Here is a 26,043-nt window from a genome sequence, read left to right as displayed (position 1 = left end):
ACCTCCGTGTTCAAAACTTTTTCAGCTCAACGCACAGCCTCCTGCATTATTTTGACCACCTGATTCTCAGTGGTGCAGAGGGAAAAAGTAATGGGGAAGAAGGTTATGGTGGGAGCCATATGCTGCTCTCAACTGGCTGCCCTGCACTGCCTCTTCTGTCACTATCAACAGGCAGAGCTCGCCCTGCAGGAGGCAATTAGGATTGCCCAGGAGTCCTAGGATCACGTGTGTCTGCAGCACTGTTTTAGATGGCTTTATGTGCTGGGGCAGAAGAGAGCCCATAGCTATGTTCTGTTGGAGCACTCTGTGAAGAATGCAGTACATTTTGGGTTATTTATTGCTTTTATTATGTTTAGGATGTATCTTGTATCCTTCTATTCTGGAGGACTTTTAACAAGAAGTTGTGTAGGGTATTTCAGCATCCAAAAAATGAAAATTTTTTTACTTATTTTTATTTTATTTATTTTTTCTATTTTGGTGGATTATGTTGATGGGCTTTGCTATCTATCAACACCTGAATCCCTGAAATGAAGCCTACTTGAACATCCTAGATGGTGTCTTTGATGTGTTCTTGGATTCTGTGTGTGATATTTGAATGTTCATGATGGAACTTCTTCTCTGATTCCCTTTCCATGTTGTGTTTTTGTGTGATTTAATTACCAGGTTGCTTGTGGCCTCAGAGAAGGAGTTTGGCCATGATCATTCTGTTTCTATTTAGTTGAGTATTTAGAGGACTATTGGTATTAGGTCTTCATTAAAAGTCTTGGAGAATTCTGCACTAAAAGCATGTGGCCCTGGCTTTGTTTTTTTTTTTTGGGGGGGGGAGTGAATGACTTTTGATGACTTTTTCTTTTCTCTTAGGAAACATAGAATCATTTAGTTACTTTTCTAGATCTAGATTAACCTTTGGTAATTGGTGTCTATCTAGAATTTCAACAATTTCATATTGATTTCTTTTCAGTATTTTAGAGTATAGGCTTTTGAAGCCAGACCTAATGATTTTTTGAAGTTCCTCAGTGTTCATTGTTATGTCCCTCTTTTCATTTCTGATTTTGGTAATTTGGGTATTGTCTCTTTGCCTTTTAGTTCATTTGGGAAAGGGGTTGTCTATCTTGTTGATTTTCTCAAAGAGCCAGCTCTTGGATTCCTTGACTTTTTTAAATATCCTCTTTGTTTCTCATTGATTGATTTGATTTCTGTTTTATTTCCTGCCATCCAGTCCTACCAAACTCTCAATGGGATGAGACTTTGCCTCACCTTGGGAACTGAAGCATGTAATAAACAAAGCTCTTGCTGTTCTCTGTGGTGGGTGATGCACATGACAGCCTCACTGCAAACCCTGCATAGCCAGGTTTAAGGGTGTATTGAATTAGCCCACTTTGTCAGTGTTACCTGCAAGGTGCCATGACACATTAAATAAAGTCAGTACACACCTCCACTATATTTTTCACTTCGGTCTTTCCAGTCATATTGGAAAATATTATAATGTGTTCATGAATGCACACACACACACACACACACATACACACACACACAGAGAGAGAAAGAGAGAGAGAGACAGAGAGAGAGACAGAGAGAGAGAGAGAGAGAGAGAGAGAGAGAGGAAGAGAGAGAGAGAGACATACAGACAGACAGAGACAGAGAGACAAAGTGACAGGCAGGTAGAAAGAACTTGTGGAAGATCTGTTCCTTCTACTCTTTTATTTGCTAAGAAGGAACCCGTGTTTCTAGGATTGATACCAAGGATGAATACCAGTTGATGCATCTCATTAGCTGATCATCTCAACCAAAACATTTCATGAGTTTTATCTATATTTATGTTCTATGTGATGTTTGAGTTTGTGAGTGTATGTGTGTGTGTGTGTGTGTGTTGTTTATTGAAATTGTGAACATTCTTTGCAACCTTAGAATAATGTGTAAATTAACAAAAAAACAGTACAAATGTAATCTTTGGAGGAAGCTGTGGGTGGGTAGATTGGAGGTTAGAGTGACTTGCAGCCCCTCTAGAGACTTTCTTTTCATTGTAGGTTACAACTCAAATGCAATACTGCTCGTTATTTTATTTTTCTTCTGCTATAGCCCCCAGACTAGAGATGAACCTACTACATTGTGAATTCTGGCAAATACTCTACAACTGTATTACATCCCAGGGCTGGAACCCAACTCATCTTCTGCAACAATTACAGGGCAGGCTGGATGAAGACACTCAACCTACAATGTGGCCATCTCATGACTGGTTCATGAGAATGGCTTCCAAAATGATTTCAAGACTGGGAATGTTTAGCTATCTGGGAGAGAAAATAAGGAGACTCAGTCTACACTGTACATTAAGGACTGTTTATTCTGTTAAAGGCTGACATAGATTATTGACTCATGTCACATGTGAAAGTAAATAAAAATCCAGGTTAATGTATGCATCTGGTAGGATTTACCAAACACACCACCATACATGAGTGGACTTAGAAAGACCCAGGCCCCTCAGGGTTCTAAGGTATTCAAGGAGTCTCCACAAATACAATAGTAACATGCTAGTGTAGTCTAAATTTTCTCTCACTGGTCTCACCTCAGTTCTAGTGTACTGCTGAGTGGGGCATTGGGCTATGCACAGACAGGCTGGTCTCCAGTTGAGCTGTGGTCTGATCCCCAGAAGGGTGATAATTCACCTACATGATATGGTAGACATGCCCTCTTGCTCCTGGAACTCTGGCTCCTGCCTAAGATACCACCCCCCACAGCACCCACATGGGAAGCATGGCTAGAAGTAAAGTAGGCAATTTTCCAAGCTTCTTACCTTCAGTCTAAACTCCTCCCCAGTTACCTAGCAACAGTAAAGAATGAATATAAGGGTGGCTGCTTGGCTCCACCTTGCTCTCTTACTTGTCTCTCTCTTACTTCTTGCTCTCACCCTCTCTCCCCTCTGTCTTCTCCTCCCCTGTCTCCTCTCATCTCACTCTCTCCTTCTTACTTTCTCTTTCTCTCTAGCCTTCCCCCATCTCTCTCTCTTGCTCTCTCTCTCTCCCTTCAATCTTTCCCATGTGTTTCTATAATAAAGCTCTAAAATCATAGATTGTCTGTGTTCATCAAGGCTACACTCACTCTCAATAGACTGGGAACCTCTCTTTCCTCATCCCTCTCTCCCATGACCCCAGGGCTTTTGAGAGTAGCCCCAGGGCTCCCACGTTGGGCTGCCCATTGACCACCCAACAAAGAGTTAGTCAGAGGCTTGGATGGCCACCTGGGGCTGAGTGGAAAGAGGCTGGCTGCCCTCCCATGTCCACCTGACCAGAGCATAGATGGGACTCTGGTTGGGCTTTGGGTCTTTCCTCTCTCTCTTCACCAGGGCCCACTTTTAGCTTCCACACTGCTGATGAACTTCTGTCACTTCATGAAAATTAGAAGACCTAAAGTAGAGAGTAGCCAAAGCCTCTATCCTGATACTCTGCTGAGATTTTAAATGTTCTGGTGTGTCAATACTATTTGTAGATTACTTCCTCCACACTATAATGCTCTGACTAATCTCCAGTCTCAATTAATTATTTCTATTCCATTAATTGGACAGCAGTCATCTGGAAGAAGCTCTTCCTCAATATACTCCCAGATATGCTATGGGAAAAGGTCAGCTGCACCTGTGTCTCCTAGGTTCCCCACTTGCACAGACATGCTCTCTACCAGAAACATGTGGCCACAGCTGCAGGCTCCATTCACGGTGACTGCTCTTGAGCTTCCTCCCCACATTGCTCATGTTGATACTTTTGTTCTTACTAAGAAGGTTTCATCAGCCCAACACAGCCTACAGGAGGCCAGACTCAATTCTGAATTTTAAGGATATGCGTAATCTACATGGTCATCCTAGATTAGAGGTGAAAGATCTGCTCTAAAATTGAAAATAAGGGATGCTGGGGTATGATCCTTAGTACACAGTGAGCAGTGGTAACACCAGAGCCCTGCATACATGCCAGGCAGCCTAGGAGAATGAGCATGCACAGCTCAAGCACCTGCACCTACACATCTCCTGAGATTTCTCCACTTACTTGGAGGTGATCCAGTCAACCTAATATAGCACATGCACTAGAAGGAGAATTGGTATCCTGCAGAAGGTGTGGGGATGCCTCACAGGTTAGGGAATCTACTGCTCTCTCAAAAGACCCACATGGGTCCTAACAGTCATGTAAAACAGGGGTTATTATTCCTTCTTCTGGCCTCTGAGTTTACTACACTCAGGAAGTGCTGCAGACATACAGTAGGAAAAACAAACATTCACATAAATAACAATATCTCTAAACAGCACAAAAACAAAACAATCAAACCAAAAACCACAGGAAATGTGTGTTCAAGAACAACATCATCTACCAAGTGACATTTCAAAGCCTGACTTAGAAAGCCATTATCTCTATTGTTTGGTTGTCACTGATTCTGTATTGCAGGCAAAACTGAGGTACATGGCTCTGACCTTCCTGATTTATTTCCTATTCCTTTGGGAATGTTTTTATTTCCTCAGCAGCATTAGAGCAATGACTGTATATTAATCAAAATCTGGTCCACAGTGTCAGTCAAGAATGTGCTTTATAGAGTGCTATAATTTAGATGTAGGAGAATACATAGCAGCATGGATACAGTATGGAACAGATTGCATCATAAAGTGTGTTTCCATGGGGTAAGCCACATTATCCACAAGAGACCATCTTCTTGTATACCCCTTGGTGACATTCACTTCACTCTGTAGCCTAGGCTGCCTGACACTTACAGAAATCCATCTCTGGCTGTGGGTTCTAGGTTTACAGGAGTGGAGAGGAAACCTGAATAAGGAAGATGGTCTTAGAGTCAAGAGTTGTAAATCAATTTTTATTTACTAGAAATACAATGTTTAATAAACAGGCTTTAAAAGTACAATACTATAAAGAGATGAAAAGAAAAATTCAACCATGAAAACCAAATAAGAACATATAACTTCAGCAAAACCTAAAAACTAAATAAAACAATAAAGAGCAAAACTTTAACCAAAACTTGAACAGAAAATGATTGAACATCAGCACCCTTTCACTGCATGTTAAGGAGTACAGACCTACAGCCTGTATCTCCTCTTGGACTGCTGTTGGAGGGGCAGTCACCTCAGTTGTTTCTCAAGAGGTGTTGCCAGAACAGGAAAGGGAACAACACCCTGAATCAGCTGGCTCACTGGCTTCCTCCCATTCACACCGTGTAAATGTACTGAGTGTAATAAGATTCATTCAAGGTAGACTGTGGATGTTGGGGATGGAGTTCAGCAGGGGGCTCCTGAGGTGGAAACTCATTCTGCAGGAGGCTCTCTTCCTGGGATGTGGACATTTCAGCTCTTGCTGGAGTCGCTGAGTCCTAGGAGAGGAAGGCAGTTCTTAAGACACAGGCTTGGTGGAGACCTAAATGTCATCTGTCAGACTGCTGTCTCCCACTACCTCAACAGGACAGTTAACAATGATCTATTAACTGAAACCATTGCTGTTATATACATGTAGGGCAAAATGTCAAACAACACTCACAAACACATGGACTGGCAAGCTGTCACTCAGACTTCTATGCTTGCAAACCAAGAATTGGGCAATAGGAAGAGACCTCATTGGATTGCAAGAAGAAAGGAGAAGCCCACCTGCCCCCTAGATTAATGACCATGAGAAGCATTCATTTGATATGTGCATTTTGATTTTAACCCTGGAAGGTTCTTCCCACCTCTAGTCACATGACCCTTGCGTGACCTCTGTCCCAGGACCTAGATGCTGCTCAATGCTCTGCATACCATCCCACTTATCATGAACACATTCAGAAATGTGGCATGTTATTCATCTGTCACCCTTTCTAGACTTCAGATTAAAGCAGAGCAGCAAGGTCCATTTGCCAATGATTTAGTTTCTCACAAGAGGCTAAATTCCCAGAATATGTGTGTATAAAAAGGGCAATGAACAACTACATTCCAAGAGGTGGGTGACTGTTTCGGAGTGTGGATTAGAAAGGTGGTAGGGGAAAGCAAAGATGAATCCAATGGGGCAAATGGTGTCAGACAGTATTTGCTTGAGTGAGCTGCTTGTCCCTACCTGAAGTTGTTGGGTCTCATGGTTGCTGGTCTGCTCCTGTTCGTCCATTCAGGTTCAAGTCAACCAAATACTTCTCAATGAGAGCCCAATCAATCTGTACTTCCTTGTTCTTCTGGTTCTGTGTGATGGACATCTTAAGATTCTTCTCCATCAAGAGCTGGCTATGTAGGTTTCTGGAAAAAACCTCTGCATAGTAAGATCCTGCAGCCTCCTCCTCTCATTCTTTTGTATAGGCTCAATAACCCCACCAGGACCCAGGCTCCCATGAAGACATAATACAATCCATCTCAATAAATCCATGACAGCTGCACAAACAGCAAACAGCCATTTCAGAGAAGAAGAAATCATTCTTGCAGTTGGAACACCAATAAGGGTCCATGTCTCTCCAAAAGAAAGAGGGATCTCCATCGATCTTTGACCGCCCAATGCATTAAGGCAACATCAATTAGTAGGGTGCAAATACCATCAGAGTAGATCAGCAGAACGAAAGGGAGGGCATCTATCCTTGTGTTATATCACACTCAGCTCTCTAAAACACTGCCTGATAACCAGACTCTCAGTAATGCATAATAACTATGCACAATCACTCTTCTACTGATGCTTTTAAGGATGCCTGGACAATGCTGGGAGGGGTAACAGTGTCTTACGGATTTATGAAAACTGAGTCTATTATCCCAAGGCACACTGATGGCTAAAAGCAGAATGGGTAGAAGCAGAACTGCAGACTCTCCAGTCCAGAAACCAAGGAATGCAGAAAGTGCCATTCCACTGTTGACTTGCTAACTGGTACTTATGTAAAGTAGTCTATCCACTTATTGAGCTCCTGGATATTCTCTTGGGCCTCAATTATCCCCATCTCTAACTTATGCACAGAAGACAGGACCTGGTTCTTCGTTGATCTCAGTTGTTCATAGAATGGATTTTTCTTCTGGGTGGGCTTGGTCCTAGGAAGACAGAACTCCATGAACATGGGCTTTTAGGAACACATTTCTCAGGCTGAGTGCTGGACTACCCCAGCCATGGAAAGCACATTCTGGATTCTATATACTGGGATGATCTTCAGCTTTGAATATTTGTTATCCTGGTCCAGGACAGCAGAAGCTAAGCATCAAGATGGAGGGTTCCCTGGCTCCCTGTGTTCATGCAGTAGGTTGGATGTAGCAGTCTAACCAGCTATGCTCTCAAGAGCCTAGGCCCAGGTCTTTGCCCACCAGAAACCTGTGATTACATTTTTCCTGTTTTCACAACTGGGGTGGTAAATCCTGAATAACTTATACCATAGACACAGACCTTACACATGATCCTGGAGTTGTGATCAGACATCAGCACAGCTTTATAACATGCCCAAGGGATACAAGTGCATTGACAACTGTGACCACATAGGCAAAGAACACTGTTGAATAAAGTGGGAGCTCTGAGACTTTAGCACTAACATCACCTTGAAATTGTTGTGAAGATGAATCCCCACACCAAAACACAGACCCCATAGGTTCCCAAGTTTGGGGGGAATATTAAACTTACAAAAATCATGCACATGTAGGTACATGTGCACACACACAGTCTCACACACTTGAACACACTCACACACTTGAACACACACACACACACACACACACACACACACACAGAGGAGAAAAGGAAACAAAGAATGAGAGACACAGACAGAAACAGAGAGCACAATGCGATGCAAAAGAAATGTATGCAGCATTACTGTCTTGCAGTATAAGGCAACAAAGAGGAACAGGAATGAGCCTCAGGCCTTCTAGATATACACTGAGAAGGATTATGTGGGACCAGGCCACTCTAGATACTACAAGGAGCTTCTAAGCACTCAGGCACCTGCCAGGCAAGTATAAACACTCACCATACACTCAAATCACGTAGAACCTTACAAAGCCACATCCTGTCAAGTGCTTTCCAAATGCATGCTGGGAACTCACTCTCTACTGCCTCTATCCCTGAATTCTTCATTCAGAATACAAGTCCTTCTTTTCTACTGGAGGAAGCAGAAGAGTCCATTTCTCATCTCCCTCCTGACCAAGCTTCAGGTTCTGCCTCTCTGCTATGAAGCATTCATGGACATGTGGTTGGGCATAGGGACAATCTGGTGGTACAGCTTCATAGAACCCAACTCCTATAAAGGATATGATGAGGCTGACATTGAAGACTCCAGACTGACACCACAGGGTTTGGAGCAGTGCATACCTATTGTAATTGGAACTCTCTTTGAAATCGATCAGGTGATCTCTCTGCTCATTTCTCAGCTGGATGAGGAGATGCAGCTCTGTGGTCAGCCTCTCTTTTTCCTTTTTGAACTTCTTCTTACTTACGTCAGGTGCAGTGGATGATGTGTGTCTTCGAGCCCCTTTAGGTAGAAGAATACAAAAATACTTTCATGTGAGAATTCAAAGAGTGTAGGCAGACCACCAAAAGAGAGACAATGCCTGGAAACTATTGACACCAGAAAGAGTTTGTTCTGGGCTTGAGATGCCTCCACAGTGGATCTCAGTTCTACCAGTACTCTAGAGAGACCAGGAGATGTAAACAGCCAGGTGTTTCCTCTGTCTCCCTAAACATGCTTATTACCAGAGAGATGTCTCCCTAAACATGCTTATTATTACCAGAGAGATGTCTCCCTAAACAAGCTTATCATTACCAGAGAGACAGCTTACTCAGGATGATTATCAACTGAACAGAGTGTAATTTGGCTTCAGAGCCATCAGTCCCGTGGTTTCACAAGTCAGATGGTAAAATCACAATTCTCAAGTACTTTAGTGCTTGGAGATGCTCAGATCTCCTACCCAGTTATGCTAGGCCCAGGACTTGGGCTTCAAAAGTCACGCAGTGAGAGAACATGGTCAAAATACTATCAATTGCCCCTACTGAAACACCAAACACCCAAGAAGTAGCAATAGGATCCCTTCTCTGTCTGGGTGTCTCCACTCTGACAGGTCTGTGGTTACAGTGTAGAAATGCCTGCCACTCACAACTGGTGATTAAGAAAGGTAAAGTGGGAACTGTCATGGACAGGATGTCAGAGTCATTCTGAGAACATGAGGTCATGGGCTGGAGCACAATTCTCTCTATTATACTACTCCCAAATAGCCACTGAAGTTAAAAAGCCCTGAGAGTGAAATACAGTCATGCCCTTCCCTAAAAGGGCATAGGTTAGACACTCTGTGACTCCTGATGGCCTCATTGTGTTGCCATGTAATACACACAATACTCAGTGAATGTAAATACTTAAGAGTTCTTAACATAACAGTTTTGGCCTTGCCAGCTCCTGCTTAGGGGATGGAGAAAGTAATGTTCTGAAATCCTTGATGTTCAAGAATTTTGATAATTATGGAAATTCTTTGCTACCCAGAGACTCCAGTTCCTGATCCCCATTACTAGAAAAGCCATCTCAGGCCACCCCTTCCAGGGAGCTCAACATCCACTTCCCAGGACTTACTCCAAATTCTCCAAGTCCACCTCCTTCGACCTTCATTACTCTCAGATGGAAGGCCAGCATCTTTCCTCCTCTCTCTGGCCTCTCTCCCATCCACATTGACTCTCCCAAAAAGATTGCAGAGTCGAGCAAACATGTTCACCAACCTAGTGGCTAGACACTGAGTGAGAATCCTATATGAGCTTGTTGCTACAACACTGGTGACATCACAGGAGATGCCAAGAACTCTCCAGGAGACAATAGAGTTTCCAAGAAGAGATTGCTGATGTCATGGTCTACAGCCTTTGACTCCCTGCACATGTTCATGTGTTTCAATACCAGAACACTTGTCAGAGGGCTTGATTTCTATTCTATAAAGGAGGGAACTTCGCTGACTTCTGTTGCAGGATATTTGATTGCATTTTAAACCCCAAGATTGTACTATATTCTGAAAACAAAAACAAAAACAAAAACAAACAAACAAACAAAAAACCCCAAACAAACAAACTAAAACCCTTTTTATAGTGTAGCTCATCCCTACCACAGACTTTTAACTCAAGAGCTTTCTGTTTGCTGTACCTTCTTGTCTGGCTCAGGTGTAGCACAGACCTTTATTGCAATACAAAGTCAACTCCAGGTCAAGAGGCAGAAGAATTAACCAGTTGAGAGGGAATGAAAACAACTAAACCAATGGAAGGTCTTTAAGTTCAAGGATATTTAAGACAGTGTGGAGAGAGATAAAAAAATGCTTTCCTTCTTAGAGGTCAGCAGGGCAGGAAGGTCAGTTGGGTGCTTTTCCTGACTCTTTGAGCTGGCTCCTGAGTCTTCATTTGTAAAATGAAATGCATTGCATATGTGTGTGTGTGTTTTTTTTAAATGTATTTATTAGTTATTCCATTCGATTATATCTCACATGATATACCACTTCCTGGTTACCCCTCCACCAATCCCTCAAGCCATATCTTCCCTCTCCTCCTCCCCTTCACCTGGATGAGGGTGCTGCTTCAACCCACTCACCCTTTCCTTCCCTACTGCCCTCTACACTAGGGCATCAAAACTCTCCACAACCAAGGGCCTCACCTCCCACTGCTTTCAGCAAGGCCATCCTCTGTTACAATGTACCTGGAGCTATAGATCCCTCCTTATACACTCCTGGGTTTGTAGTCTAGTCTCCGGGAACACTGGGTGGTCCTGTCAGCAGTTGTTGTTCTTCCAATAGAGTTGCAATCCCCCTCTGCACTTCCAGTTTTTCCCCAAGCTCCCCCAAGGAGTTCTGTTAGCTCAGTCTAATGGTTGGTTCCAACTGTCAGTTGCTGGCCAGACCTCCCAAAGAACTGCCACTCCAGGTTCCTGTCTGCAAGCACCTCTTGACCACAGGAACAGTGTCTGGTTTGGTTTCTTCAGACAGGATGGATCCCCAGGTAGGGCAGTCCCTGGATGGCCCTTCCTTCAGTCTCTGCCTCATTTCTTGTCCCTGTTCTTCCTTTGCTCAGGAACATTTCTGGGTTAAAAACTTTGAGATGGGTGGGTGTAACTAACCCTTGACAGAGGGCAATATCGGGGTGGGGGTAGGCAGACACACAGCTATCCTCTGGAGTTGGTCTCTACAGGTTTTATCTTCCCCTTCACTGTGCATTTCTGCTAAAGTCATCCCCTTTATGTCTTGGGAGCCTCACGATTCCCTGATGTCTGAGACCCACAAGAGGCTATCCTCTGTTCCTCACCCCCCAACCCCTACATATTTTTGTTCAATTTCCTGACCCTTTTTTTTCATACTTTTTTTTTCTTGGCCCTTTGTACCTGTCTCCCCTCCCTTTCAGTACCTTATACTTGCCCCCACCCCCTTATTTCCTTCCCTTCCTCTGTCTCTCCTATGTCCCATTCTACCTCCACCTCATATGATCATCTGTTCTCCCCTTAATGAAGGACTGAAGCATCCATACTCTGGTCTTCCTTCTAAGCACAATATGTTCTGTGGGTTGTATCATGAGCATTGTGATTTTTGGGTTAATATCCACTTATCAGTGAATACATACATGTGTGTTCTTTTGTGTCTGATTTACCTCACTCAGGATGATATTTTCTAGTTTCCTTCCAATTATCTTCGAATTGTATGAAGTCATTGTTTTTAATAGCTGACTAGTACTCCATTCTGTGAATGTACCACATTTTCTGTATCCATTCTTCTGTTGAGGGAAATCTGGGTTGTTTCCAGCTTCTGGCTATTTTACATAAGACTGCTACAAATATACTGGAGCAGGAGTCCTTGTTATATGTTGTAATATTTTTTGGGTATATGCTTAGGAGCGGTATTGCTGGGTCTTTAGGTAAAACTATTTCCAACTTTCTCAGGAACCACCAGATTGATTTCCAAAGTGGTTTTACCAGTTTGCTGTCCTACCAGCAGTGGAGGAGTGTTTCTCTTTCTCCAGGGCCTGTTCAACATCTGCTGTCACCTTCATATTTGATCTTAGCCAATATGACTTGCTTGAGGTGGAATCTCAAGGTTGTTTTCATTTGTATTTTCCTAATAACTAAGAGTGTTGAACATTTCTTTAAGTGTTTTTCAGCCATCTGTGATTCATCCGTTGACAATTCTCTGGCTCTGTATTCCACTTTTTAATAGGGTTATTTATTTCTCTAGAGTCTAACTTCTTTAGTTCTTCGTATATTTTAGATATGAGACCTCTATCAGATGTAGAGGTTTAAACGATCTTTTCGCAATCTGTGGGTTCCCATTTTGTCCTTTTGACAGTGTCCTTTTCTTCCAGAAGCTTTTTAATTCTATGAGGTCCCATTTGTTGATAGTTGATCTTAAAACATAAACCATTGTTTTTCCATTCAGAAAGTTTCTCCTGTGCTCAAGTATTCCAGGGTCTTCCCCACTTTCTCTTCTATTCGATTCAGCAAATCTGGTTTTATGTGGAGATACTTGATCCACTTGGACTTGACCTTTGTACAAGGAGATAAGAATGGATCAATTTGCATTCTTCTTCATGCTGACTGCCAATTGAACTAGGATCATATGTTGAAAATGCTGTCTATTTTCCACTGGCTGGATTTAGCTGCTTTGTAAAAGATCAAGTGACCATAGGTGTGTGGGTTCATCTCAGGGTTATCAGTTCTGTTCCAATTCTGTACCTGCCTGTCTCTGTACCAATACCATGTAGTTTTATTACTATTACTCTGTAATACAGCTTAAGGTCAGGGATGGTGTGATTCCCCCAGAATTTCCTTTATTGTTAAGAATATCATTTGCAAGTGAAAGATCTGTATGACTAGAACTTCATATCCCTGAAGAAAGAAATTGAAGAAGAACTCAGAAGATGGAAAAACATCCCAAGCTCATGGGTCAGTGTAATTAAGAGTAAAAATGGGCATCTTACTAAAAGCAGTCTACAGATTCAATGCAATCCCCATCAAAATTCCAACTCAACTCTTCATAGAGTTAGAAAGAGCAATTTGCCAATTCATTTGAAATAACAAAATCCCAAGAAAAATATTCGAAATATTTTGGTTAGAATCACACCAAATTTGTTTTATATTATTTGTAACTATTGTGTGAGTAATATTCAATGGAGTGATTGTCTTTCGAATTTTTAGAGGAAATCCACATGGCTCACTGACAGACATCCAAAGAAATGACATATCATTTTTGTTTCGTTTGTCTTTACCTCTCTTTTTCCTGAAGTTTAACTGAAAAGCACAAGACAATCAATGCAAATGAAAGAATTGTCCATTTCATGCTGATGATAAATTGAATCATGGAAAATGTATGCATCCTCTTGCGGTTTTACCCAGAATAAAGAATATTAAATTATTTTAGTCCGGATGGCTATATTAGTTTAATGGACCTATTAGGAAAGGAGCATCAATTACTTCTTTGTCATCAATACATTGACTCCTTTTCACTAAGACCATTAGATTCTCAAGCTACTCAGATCTCCAAGCAGCGTTCTGGTAGATACATTCAAATAATGTTAAAATTATACTTTGAAAACATTTTTGAAAAAAAAAATCCTTTCATCAAGAAACCTGTAAATTTGAATCTTGAAAAAATCTATCGAATGTATTTGTTATCTATCATTTTTCCATCCATCTATCTATCTATCTATCTATCTATCTATCTATCTATCTATCTGTCTGTCTATCTATCATCTTCTTTTTTATTATTGTTGACTGATACAACATCTACTTTTAGACACACTTGTTTTATTACGGAAAATACTACATTATATACAGTAAAATCTATTTACTATTTCATTTCTGAGTTTGTGTTTAGATCTTGGCAATTGGGTAAAATGACACAGTGGGGATGGTGAGTAAACATCAATTGGACATGCCAATTTCAATTTTTTTGGTATTTATTTGGTCATTGGAGGGCTGGCCTTTATGTAAATTTTAATTTTGTTTTCTGAAGTACCTTTTTAGTGTTTTAAATTTTCTTGTAATTTTATTACCAGCACATGTGAATTTCATTTTGCTAGTGTATTGCAGCAGAATTTATCTAAAACATGAATTCATTATTTTGAAGTCAAGTTTTTCAAGATATAGAGGTAAGGTTTATAAACAACTAAGAAAAAAATAATTTCATAGCATTGCTTTGAAATATCTATGTAGTCTTATCAGAAAGCAGTTGGTGGCAAATATTTCTTCTGTCACACGAGGTATGCATACACATGTCAGTCTTACATCTTCTTGGTTATGGCTATTTTAACAAGTGTGAGATTAGAGTTCATTGGGGTTATTACTTATGTTTATCCAAGACACTGTATAATCTTTCATGGGTTTTCTGTATGTTTGTATGTTTTCTTTAGGAGGTGTGATGCCAATCCTTTATACACAGATGCAGGCTTTATTATTAAAAAATAAATTACATGTTTGAATTAATGGTCAAATTTGAAGGTCTTGTGCTCTGTTGTGTACATCTTACTCTGCATAAAATTCAGATACAAAACACATTTTTTCCTTTATCTTTTCATATTTTTTTCAATAGCTTGGGCATTTCATCGTGGAAGAGGGGGTAGAGCAATTCTAGCAGATTATGCCTCCTTAAACTATTAGAAAAGTTACAGCAGTAAGCCTCAACAGCATGGCTGCCTATACATAATCTGAACAAGGACAACCGACAGATGTACTGCTGTCGAAGGGAGAAGACTCAGGAGGCCTCAACCCTAGAGAAAGAATTCATGCCAACTAAGGGATGTTGAAAGTGAGAGAATGGCCTTTCAAGGGAATAGAACACCAACTGGTTATTTAATGCCACGAAAACACATATAAAAAGTAACATCAGTTACTAGAGACTGATCACGCTGTATTTATGTATTAAAGAATACCACCATTACCCCACACTAAGGCCAATAACAATTAACACAAAAAGAGCCCATGAATTTGAAAAAGAGTAGGTGTGAAGATGAAGTTTATGAAGGAAAGGGAAGGGGAGATATGATATACAATTACTTTATCATTTCAGGGACATAAAAACTATATACAATAAAAAAGAATGAAGGGATTAATTTGGCTTGGAATTCAAAGGTGCAGTGCATCATCAAGGCAGAGAGGTCATGGACTCAGAAATCTCAGGCAGTTGGCCACTCATGAAACTGTGGTCAGGAAGTCGTGACACCGAAATGATTTATTGTGTTTTGCTATCTTACTTCTCTTTTTTCAGTGTGGGATCCTATCTGATAAAGTCATTTCTCGCACAGTGAGAGGAGGTTAGTCTACCTTTTTTTTTTCTTTTTTGTTTTCTCTAATGTATTTTATTCTATTTTTATTAGATATTTTCTTCATTTATATTTCAAATGCTATCCTGAAAGTTCCCCATACCCTCCCCACATCCCGTGCTGCTACCCACCCACTCCCACTTCTTGGCCCTGTTGTTCCCCTGTCCTGGGGCATATAAAGTTTGCAAGACCAAGGGTCCTCTCTTCCCAATGATGGCCGACTAGGCCATCTTCTGCTACATATGCAGCTAGAGACACAAGCTCTGGGGGGTACTGGTTAGTAACCTGGGGATACATCCCACAAATCAGCCACCAAACCCAGACACTATTGCATATGTCAGCAAGATTTTTCTGAAAGGACCCTGATATAGCTGTCTCGTGTGAGTCTATGCCAGTGCCTGGCAAATACAGAAGTAGATGCTCACAGTCATCTATAGGATGGAACACAGGGCCCCCAGTGGAGGAGCTAGAGAAAGTACCCAAGGAGCTGAAGCGGTCTACAACCCTATAGGTGGAACAACAACATGATCTAACCAGGTTAGTCTATCTTAATTAACCTAATCCTTATAACCTATTACAGATTAGTCTAATATCTTTACTTCAAGGTGATTCTATATCATATTAAATTTTCAGGTAATATAAACATTCCCATTTATAATATCTAATTTATAACACTCTACAACTACTATAAGTAAATTTGAAATAGCTTTTCTGGAAGAAAGATGCTAAGAACTTCACTTCTCATTTTTATAAAGTAATTCTTTCCTTCAATCAGTAGTCCTGATTACTTAGCATCATTCTCTGCTCCCTGAAAAACTGTACACCAGCTCCCTCTATTTTACACCTCATAGACTTATTGATAATTGATTTAGAAACCGTAAAACACCATGGCCATTGTTCAGTCAATGTTCAGTCATGTTTGTCTGCAGTTAGAATGAGAGAAAAGTGTTCTCCTCTGAAACCTGTGATCTCAATTTTCTTATTGTCTTGGTAGATTATTATATCACACTTGTCTCTTGATATTTGTTGAAACATCTCAACCAAAAATAAATGGTCTGCTGTACATACACCAGTAATATTGTTACTTACTAGTTCACATTTAAAAGAAAGCAAACAAATATCCAGAACTAAAGCATTTTAATGTCTGTACTAATATTCTATGGGTGGCAAAATAAATATTTATATGAACGGTAAAAGTGAAAGTTATTGTCAAATGACAGAAGGCCTTAATCCAGTAAAGATTTTACATTGTTTTTAATTTTCAAATTTCAGAATTATTTATAATAAAACAGACAAGAAATTCCTTATACATAGTACCTTAGTTACATTTCTAATTCTGTGAAGAGACATTATGATCAAGCAACTTTTCAAAAAAAAGTGTTTATTGGAATTTAGAGTTTAGAAGCAGGATCCATGATCATCATATTGGAGGAGATGACACTAGCCACATAGGCATGGTATTACAGAAGTAGCTAGTAATTTACATCTTATCTGCAAGTAGGACGGAGAAAGAGAGAGACAGAGACAGAGAGACAGGAGACAGAGAATGACAGAGAGACACAGAAAGAGACAAAGAGTGGACCACAGACAGAGAGACAGACAGAGACAGGTAGAGACAGAGAAAACCACAGAAGACACACTAACTTCCAGAGAGAGAGAGAGAGAGAAGCTAACAGAGCATGATGTGTTTTTTTGAAACTTCAAAGCTCACTGCCAGTGACATATGTCCTCCAACAAAGCCACAACTCTTTCCCACAGGGTCCCACTAACTGGGTCCATTTTTCAAATGTATAAATCTATGGGGCCATTATTATTCACACCACCATAGATAGGAACCCCACTTCATACCTTGATATTTTTGTTTTGTTTACAGCTGATTGAAACAAAAATTGACAATGACCTCAAAGCCTAGTCTTCAGAAGCAGGTGTTTTGAATTTGATATGTTGTTTTCCAAAAGATCTGTTAAGCATTGACATTTTTATTAAGGATGAGGTCTGAAAAATAATAGATGACAATATGTAATATTGAAAAATAATTTAGTAAAACTGTGCATGGGAAAATGAAAGATATATAGAGAAACTAGTGAACAGAATCTATGAGACACAGAAGTAAAGAAGCATAGTCTTAATGGTAGAAAAAAAGGAGCATAATATAGTTTAGAATTGTAAGGGAAATGGTAATAAATGAAATAAAATGAGAAAATATGCTCTAAAATTTAAGTAGAAAGAAACAGACAACTGAAGTTGATATGCTTGTAGGCTCCCAATGTATCAATGTAAACATGATCTGATAATTAAAGCTGCTATTGACATCTTGGACCCATTAGATTCTCCATGAGTCTCAAATGGATATCTTTGAGATAATTTCTTCCGTTCCCTATTGAGACAAATATAATTGATGTGTGAGGCTAAATTCATACTGAAAACCGTTTATTTTGTCATATAGCAAAGGGTGGAAAGTCAGATCCTAAATTTTCCAGTCTGACCTAACCCAGTAGTAACTGTGAAGCTCTGTTCTGGTGACTGCATTTTAAGTGGAAATCTGCTGCAAGGGCTTCTGGAAAAGCCTTTTATACTTCAGATGAAAATGGAAAAATTCATCTGGAGAACTTTCCTACCTACTTTATTCTTTTCAGGCATGGTTTTTGGCGAAGTAACATCCACCCTAGGCTCATAGAACCTTAAGTTAATATGCCTATGAAAGTAAAGCTGAAATGCAGATAGAACCACAACCTAATGTCATCTCTCTCTCTCTCTCTCTCTCTCTCTCTCTCTCTCTCTCTCTCTCTCTCTCTCTCTCTCTCTCTCTCCTCCCCTCCCGCCCTCCTTCCCTCCCTCACTCCCTCTCTATCTCTCTCTCTTGTATATATATATATATATTTTTCTTCCCCTAGACAGGGTTTCTCTGTATAGCCCTGGCTGTTCTGGAACTCACTTTGTAGACCAGGCTGGCTTCAAACTCAGAAATCCGCTTGCCTCTGCCACACATGTGCTGTAGTTAAAGGCATGTGCCACCATGCCCGGCTCTATATTTTACTTTTATATATATATTTTTTACTTATATATATATATATATTTTATATAGCATTGGATCATCAGATATTCATGTTCTGTAGTACCAGGAAGCATTTGTGAACTCTGAAAGACCAATCAGGAGAGGATCTGATACAATCATACAAGAGTCTTCATATATATATATATATATATATATATATATATATATATATATATATACATATATACATACATATATGCATATATATGACTTATATATATATATGACTTATATATTGTATATATATTTAAATTTTATATAGTTTATAATGACTTATATATTTTATAATGAGATGATATATCTCATTATATATATATGACAGTGATAGACATAGATATACATTTAAAACGAACATATATCAAAATTGCATTTGAATAGTCATTTTCAGAAAAATGAAAGCTCAGACAGTATGTTATCTGAAGATAATAGTAAATAAATGCTTGCACAAAAGTTACTTATTTCTTAAACAAATGTTACTAAATGACTCACTGTAACTTAAAGTAACAATAATAAACATGTCACATAGGACTTATGGTATAAAAAGAAATAATTCAATAGAATTATCCATAATCATAAAAGTTAACAATAAGGTAAATGGGATGATATGCCTTTATTAATATAAATGGGAAATTTAAGTATCAGGGAATGATACACAACATTAATTTTAAATATTATTGTCAACTTGGGAATCATAATTAGTGATACAATCTCCAATTATATAATTAATCAAAAAAGTAAATATAGTCTGTAGTCTTAAATGAAATATAAAATTGAAGTATTACTATAAATTTGTGAAATTCGAAAAATAAGTTTCTGTGTGTGTGTGTCAAGAGAGTTACACTTAAATCCATAAAGAGCTTTCATTTCTCACTCAGTGAAATGTCAATAGTTAAAACACACTACCATCTATGAAGATGAATTCTGCAACAAAATGAGATAGTGACTAGGCAATATTTTTTGACCTTTCTTTTAAAAGCCAAATGTATTTTGGTATTTTCAAAAAGGAAATAAAAGTAGATGTGTATCACTGATGTTATCATACATTTACAACTGCTTTATTTGTAATATATTTCAATTGTAGGAGCAACATGCAGACAAATATGTAAGTAGAAAGACTAATACATCAGCAGAAATCAGCTGCCTCACACATGAGCCACAATGTGCACTGATCTCCAATACAACAGGAATCAAACGAAGTCAAAGCCAAGTATCTGATAACATGTGATCACTTTACATGACAACATAGGAAATGTAAATTATTTTTTTTTTTGTCACAGATATTAACTTCCTAATTTTTAAAGGTGAATATATGGGAGCAAATTAGTTGAAAGAACTCAAGAAGAAATTTCTAAAGTGACAGAAATCTTCAATTTTTTGTGATGACTGTGATATATTTACATTCTGTTTCCACCAAGGCAACCCAGGCCCAGAAATCATGTATTTTCTCTCCTTTCATGATGATAGCATTGGATCATCAGAGATTCATGTTCTGTAGTACCAAGAAGCATTTGTGAACTCCGAAAGACCAATCAGGTGCCGATCCGATCCGATCCAATCACACAAGAGTCTTTATTCATAAGTTCAAACTCGGGCTTAAGTCATGCTGACACACAGGATGGTTTCGGTGGATAAAAGCCCCAAACACTCCTCAGGACAAGATTTTATAGGAAATATCAAGAGAAGGGTGAGTGTTTCTAGTCTGGTTAAGCATGTAATTGGGGGTGGGGCTACTATGGTCTTCATCATAATTGGCTGGCGCTAGAAGCCAAACCATAAACTTAACTTCTGTTTTCCTCATGACTGGTGATTGTTAGGCAGGGAGGGCTTGTAATATGGAGGTGCAAATTTGTTGGGAGAATAACCTGGAGAGACAGGTCGTGTGTGTGTGTGTGTGTGTGTGTGTGTGTGTGTGTGTGTGTGTGGCGGCAGGGGTGGGGGGTGGCGGCGGCGGGGGGGGGGGGGTGCCTGGAAACTGGTGCCAGGCACTGGCCTGTTAGTTTACTTGAGTTCAAACTTGGGTTAGGTTCTATAAGATGGAGTCTAAACCCAAAAAAGTTGGTCTCTAAGTTCTACTCGGAATACCGGGATAGTCTAGAAATTTAGTCAGGGGATATTTACGAAGAACAGAAAGACAGAAGACAGAGCACAGTAGTATAAAGAGTTAAGGGCAATAATAGAACTGAAATCATTAGATTTGATAGGAACTGGAAGGCAGGGTGTTAGCATTCTGTCTAAACTCCACCCAAAGTTACCTGGCAAAGGCAGGTAGGCCTGACCCACTACAAAAAGGGGTGCTCATTCCCTCCTCCTTCTCTTGTTCCTTTCTTGCTCTCTTGGGATCTTGCTCCCTTACTCTTCCCTCTCCCCGCCTCACCTCCATGTGGTCATGGCTGGCCTCTACTTCTCTACTCTCTCTCTACCTTTCTCTGACTCTACTACTCTCTTAATTCCTCTCCCCATACCCTGAATAAACTCTATTCTATACTATACCTTCATATGGCTGGTCGCTCAGTGGGAAGGGATGCCTTGTCATGGCCCCGCTGTGACACCCCCTTCCTCCATACCTGACTACACCCCCATAGAACATATTCCTTCTCTACTTAACTTTTTATAAACACATCACAGGGTAAACAGGGAATATTGGGAGGAATAATTAACACTCATGGTCTTTTGGAAAAGCCACATGGAATTCTGCTACTATAAGAATTTCATAAAATATATCCTTCTATACATGCAAAGATTTAATGGGGGAGGCCATATTAAAAGTAATTTCCCCTGCTACCAGTTTAAATACCCAGTTGCAGGAATGGGTCACCTCTTAGTGAAATGTTAGTAAATAGGTTCATAAAGAAAGACATCCCCCTCCCTCAAATTAGAGAATATTCCAAGTAGTGGCTACCCTCTGGAAATTGACAGTAGGACCCTAACGCTAAAACATCACATATTTGAATCATAGAACATGTAGATATTAATCTGGTACTCAACTTCAAGCTTCAACTCTACTGTCTTCAGTGCTATGTAGGCTGTTAGAGGAGAACTGTTAGCCTCAACCTCACCCAGATGTGAGCTCTTAAAGCCACAATGACTGGATTGACAAATTAGGCCCACACTTTGAATGGTAACATACATTTCACTGGAGTACCCAAACAAATGTTTGGATTAATGGCCTGTTCCATGAGATCAAACCTAACCTTAGAAATATTAAGTACAACAAAACTTGTGGCTAGGTAAGTCAAAGTTTCTAGTGGAGAATGAAGTACTATTATTTTGTTTAATAGATATAGTATTAAAACCACTCCCAGTGACTTTCTCCTGTACCCATAGATCAGAGTCTCTCTGACCTCTAAAGAAAAGCCTCTATTTGTTGTAGTAGGTAGTAGTTAATACAGAGCCTCAAGCATTTCAGCAGGAAGAATAAAACAAGCTGTCTAGTACTCAGCTGTAAATCAGACATTTATGTGTCATATTTAGGCCCAGCAAATTATCTAGAAGTGGGCCAGAAAGCTTAGAAAGGCCAAGGTTGTAGATAACATCAAGAAAACTGTTTTCCAGGCACATGGAAAATAAACATATGAATTCACAATTATGTGACAGCACACATAAGGTATGCAAAAATTCCAGCTAGGAAAAACTACAGTGTACTTGAGGAAAGTTGGTATGTAATTTCACCACTAGCTGAGAAGCTATTAGCGCTTCCTAGCTATTGAGGAGGAAAAGCTAATATTTTGATATTATGACTCCTGGTAGACTCAGCACACAACAGAACAGGGTTCTATTCCAAGGTAAGTTAAGTATCAAAAACTGGAGAAAGACAAAAACCAAGAAATCATCTCATAGTTGGGTAGGAAGGAAAAGGAGGGTTGAAAGTGTGTTAAATGATGGGCAGTCATATGTCCCAATATATTATGTAAAGTTTTTAAGGAATTAATAAAATATCTTTTAAAGCCTATGCAGGTACCATAATATCAAACAGTTAGAATGCATGTGCATTGTGTAATGAATTATACATTTAAAAAGTGGGAGTTAATTAGGCAATGAAGGTAAACTTGATGAATGAGTTTCCTGCTTTTACACAAAGGTGCACAGAAGTCTCTGCCTCTGTCTATGTTCCTCTCTGTGTCTCTGTCTATGTTCCTCTCTCTGTCTCTGTCTATGTTCCTCTCTCTGTCTCTGTCTCTATCTATGTTCCTGTCTCTGTTTGTCTTCGTCTCTATCTGTCTCTGTCAGTCTCTGCCTCAGTTTCTCTTCCTCTCTCCCTCCTTCCCTTCCTGTGCTTTAGAGTTTTTTCTCCATCCACTCTTCCTTTATTCTCTCACCCTCTCCCTTTCTCCACATACTTATCTCCTCCCTTCTCCCTTTGCCCTTTTCATTCTCTTCCTTTTCTCCTTCCTTCCCCTACCATCTTCCTTCCAGTTTTTTTGTTCTGTCTATTCCAATCCCTCTAGCCTCTTCCTTTATATACCCTTTAGTCTCCATTTTCTTCTTTATTCTCTTGCCTCCCTACCTTCTTACCTTCTTTTTTTGTTTCCTCCTATTCCCATTCTTCACCATCTTTGCCTCCTCTGACATCCACTTCCCCTCTTCTCTTTCTTCTTTCCTTTTATATATCGGCCCCCACTTTTTTTCCTTATTTTCAATGTTTCTCTTTCTCTATCTTTTCTTCCTTTATCACCTGAGGAAACAGTAAGGCAATATTTATGATCAGAAATATGGCTTTCAATAGATACTTTTTTACTTCAGAACCCTTGTTTTTTAATAGAATACATACCTACTTAGAAGAAAAAAACTGTTTGCTTGCTAAATCACCTACTCAACAGTATTCCATTACAGCAGCCAGAATCTAGCACTTCAGAAACAAAGTACCAGAGAAACAAATGGGCAGCAAACATCAACTCTGAAATACATTGTCTCTGATCTATGCAGCTTGGATAGTGAATTTCTTTCCATAAATAGTTAATAAGGTATGTTAAAAATATGAGTATATATATATATATATATATATATATATATATATATATATTTGAAGTAGTTACATAATATCCATTTTTCTTGTCATGCTTTCATTGACAGACCTGTGGAGCTTGGTCCACTCATAGTATTTGTGGGAAGCCATTTGAAAATACTGTGAAATTTAGGACAAATGGGTTTATAAAAAGCTCTTATTTGGTGTAGTTTCAGAGACTACTTTGTAGCATTGGTGAACTATCAAGATCATTTCAAAATTAAATTTATATTTTATTCAACAATTATGTAGTTATTTTTATTTTTTCCTGGAAAGATAGATTACATATACCATTTAATCTTAAAATTATTTTAAAAGCATATATTTCTTATAAAATTTTAATTTCTCTTTAATTATTTTTGAATCCATCAAATGTAAACGGTTTCAATAAAATTGCAAATGCTACAAAAACCAAAAACCCAACCAACTACCAGATGGAACTTTTCTAAAAGGTGAAACAGAAGTATTTGGACAAATTTGCCAAGGATTAAAGTTAACTATGCTGAGAAGGCAGAAGTAGCCAACCTTGAGGAGATTAATATTCTCATAGAAAGAGAAAGTGTCCCATACATGGGAAAGATTAAGGGTGAAATGCCACAGAATTTGACTTGTGACAACAATTCTCTATTGTTTATATCTTACGGCAGCAGCTGATGTATAACTCTTCTTTGGCTAAAACAAAGTGACTGATATAAATGGACTGTCCTAATAGACATTAAAAGCAAGGGACTCTGAAGGCTTTTCATGTTTCCTGGAGAAGGTTACATTTCCTCCTATGCTTGAACACATTTTTTTGACTAATTTCAAGATGCAATGTATTCAGATATTTTCTGTAAGCACTGAATTGCTATATTGAATTGGATAGTATTCAGCTTTCTTCTGTCACCTCACATATGATAAAACTCTGCCTTGATTGAAACTGGAATCAGATGTGATAAAAACTAAATTCTTGCTAGCAGAGAGATAGCCATGCTTGTAACCCGGGTCAGCAGTGAGTTATATATTGATATGAGCAAGTTACTGGAACTTTTGCTCATTTCCCTTTTTTGGTAAAGGAGAATATCAATGAAAGCCACACCACAGGACCACAGAGCTCTTAAGAAAGGAGGAAGAAGCACTAGGAACAGTGTGTTTCTTTTGAAGTATTACTTGCTAAGTACCAGCTTTCACAAGAGGACTATTTCCATGCTAGGCCACAACTCTAATATGCATGAAGTACACTATTGTGGCAATGCAAAGTTTTTCTCATACCTTTATTGTGATCCATTATTTCAACCCACAGTATATGATCTCCCCTAATTATCTTTACATTTTCCAAAAATGGGGTCGAATGATTTAGTGAATAATAGAGTAAAAATAATGTTCATGAGTCTTCAAAACTATGTGTTAATATAACGCAGGTATCTACTGTCTTTGGTTGAGAAATCCTAAGCCTGAACTTAATTTTCTTAATGCAGAGTATTAAATTAGATATTGCTTTCCTTAGATATCAGCTCTAATGACAAGAATAAACTGTTAAACCAATTCATTTAGGTAAGTGTATAAAATATCGATTTATTTCAAAATATCATATTTAGTTATAAAACACAACTCAAGACAGCCTCTACTGTTATTTTAAATTTTCAAAATATTTTTAAAATTAATATCGTGTGTATGTGTGTGCACATGTGTGCATTCATTTGTGTGTGTGCATGTGTGTGTGCATGTGTGTGCATGTACGTGTGCGTGTGCTTGTGTGTGTGCGTGTGTGTGTGTATGCCCGCATGCGTGCGCATGTTTGTGTATCGTAGTATGCATATGAGTATAGAGTGCTCTAGCAGCCAGAAGAAGGTAATACATTCCCTGAAGCTTTGGTTAAACATGGGAACAGGAACAGAACCTAGGTCCTCTGTCTACCAGCAAGTAGCCTTAACTATTAAGCCATTTTTCTAGCCCCATTATTTAACATCAAAGTTTTTAAAATATTTTATTCATTTTATGTTTTTGTATTTGTGGGTGTCTATGTATCTGAACATAGTGTGTGTCATGGAACACACATATAGGTTTTAGGACAAGTAGAGGAATAGGTTCTCTCCTTCTACTATGTGGGATCCCAGGAACAAAATCTCTTTGCTATGCTTGGCAGGAAGTACCTTTGCCAATTGAGCCATTTTGCTGGCCTGGATTAGCATTTCCATTGTATAAAGAGATTAAAATTAATTCTGACTTTCCACTGAATTATTGTTAAAGAACGGTAGTAGACAGCTCATAGTTCTTATGGAGAGCCTACTACCATCATTCTGTTCAAGTGGGCATATAATAAACTGACTCCTAATAACTTATCATCAAAGAAGATCTTTCTTAGTGTTTTATAGATAGGAAACAACACAAAGACCTACAACTGGTCAAGGCATAGAGGGAACAAGAGGCTAAGGAATACTCAACACTAACTGGAACATATATATTCCATCTCCTCCTATTAAGGTTGAAAGATCATTGCAGAATAAGGTATGTAGAAAGATTTTAATACCCAAAATTGTGAATCACTACAGCAAGTCTTTTTCAAGACACATATATGGTACCCTCCTTAAATCTTCACAAATGCCTAGTAGGATCCAAACTTTCTTCTTTCTAGCAAAATCATATCTCTGTTAGTAGGTGGTTCTCATTGCAAACAATAATAAGAAATACGAAGGATCCATGGATTTTATTATATATTGGTAATTTGTCATTAATTTATAAAATAATAAAACAATAACAATAATTTATTTTTACCAAAAATACTC

The 26,043-nt window shown here is 39.0% G+C and overlaps 1 long non-coding RNA gene and 1 pseudogene across 6 annotated transcripts; one reads left to right on the top strand and one right to left on the bottom strand.

The window, feature by feature from the left end:
- Gm8857 lies at positions 4,822 to 10,597 on the bottom strand (annotated as a pseudogene).
- Positions 10,598 to 10,834: 237 nt separating this feature from the next.
- Gm43358 lies at positions 10,835 to 25,838 on the top strand. 6 transcript variants are annotated; one of them, XR_001784770.2, is made up of 6 exons: positions 10,835 to 10,916; positions 15,167 to 15,212; positions 19,741 to 19,960; positions 23,107 to 23,237; positions 24,765 to 24,811; positions 25,623 to 25,838. It is a non-coding gene; the product is annotated as a predicted gene 43358 (long non-coding RNA). The 6 variants fall into 6 exon arrangements; XR_001784772.1 differs by having other exon boundaries at positions 10,884 to 10,916; positions 23,110 to 23,237; XR_001784771.1 differs by having other exon boundaries at positions 10,884 to 10,916; positions 23,094 to 23,237.
- The last annotated feature ends 205 nt before the right edge of the window (positions 25,839 to 26,043 follow it).

The sequence above is a fragment of the Mus musculus genome, chromosome 5, assembly GCF_000001635.26.
Source record: "Mus musculus strain C57BL/6J chromosome 5, GRCm38.p6 C57BL/6J".
NCBI classification, from domain to species: Eukaryota; Metazoa; Chordata; class Mammalia; order Rodentia; family Muridae; genus Mus; species Mus musculus.
Note: the sequence above shows the minus strand (reverse complement) of the source record. Positions and strands in the feature narration are given on the sequence as shown.